Here is a 1,138-nt window from a genome sequence, read left to right on the forward strand (position 1 = left end):
GTTGGCCAAATTTAAACCGAAAGATGAACTTGTTGGTGTCTTTTCAGATTATGGGGGAAAGAAAAAAGGAGAGGATTTCTCAGCCTTCTCTGATCCACTCAGAATTCACAGGGAGTCTGCCCAGTGGATGATGTCAGAGGGCTCTGTCTCTGCATTTTGGACATGAGATATGACTGCTTGGGAGGGATAAATGCCCAAGGAGACCCCCACAAGCTGCAGCAAGGGGCAGAGGCCTGGGATGTTCAAAGGCACCTGAGTGTGGCCTTGCTGTGACGGTCACTGGGAGGCTGGTTGGCAGTTCAATCCACATCTCCTGGAGGCCAGGTCTCGGCCGAGTGAGGGTTACAGGAATGTGAGATGGGCCTGGTCATGCCAGCACTCAAGGTAGGACTGCCTTCTTCACCAGCAGGGATCTGATAATATTAAGTACCTGGACTCAATGCAACTGCTGTGGGCAAAGTCAGGAGCTCAACACAGCCCTTGGCCCTCAGGAATCTCTCAGTTAACGCTAGTTGCTGTCAGCCATTTTACTTTGACTTTTTTTTGATGGGACTGGGGTTTGAATTCAGGGCTTCACACTTGCAAAGTACAAAAAGCACTCTACTACTTGAGCCACATCTCCACTTCATTTTGCTCTTGCTATTTTGGAGATGGGGGCCTTGTGAACTATTTGCCCTGCTAGTCTCAAACCTTGATCCTCCCAATCTCTGAACCAGGCTTTACTTGCACTTGCTTAAATATACTTAGTCCAAATTCCCTTTTGCTTTGATAACCTTTGAGCCACCTGAGTATATGTACTACTAACAACATGACAATGTCCACCTAAGTCTCATAGACCCAAGGATGCAGTGGCATGGCGGCGGGCGGGGGGAACGACGGGACTGGGTAGTGCTATACCCTGTTCACTGATGGGAAAATCAAGGAAAGAGGTAACTGATGGAGTCACAGTTCCTATGTGGCAGAGCCAGAGCTGAACCTTGAGTCTCCCAAGTCACTGAATCACCACCCACTATCCCCCACCCATGAAGCCACACCCCCGAGTTTATATAGACTCTGCCTGGCCCTGCCCCTAGCACTGTGCCCAGGCCTGGCTTGAGAAACCACAGAGTAAGTTTGGCAAATAAATACATGCTGCGGA

The sequence above is a fragment of the Castor canadensis genome, chromosome 7, assembly GCF_047511655.1.
Source record: "Castor canadensis chromosome 7, mCasCan1.hap1v2, whole genome shotgun sequence".
Lineage (NCBI taxonomy): Eukaryota > Metazoa > Chordata > Mammalia > Rodentia > Castoridae > Castor > Castor canadensis.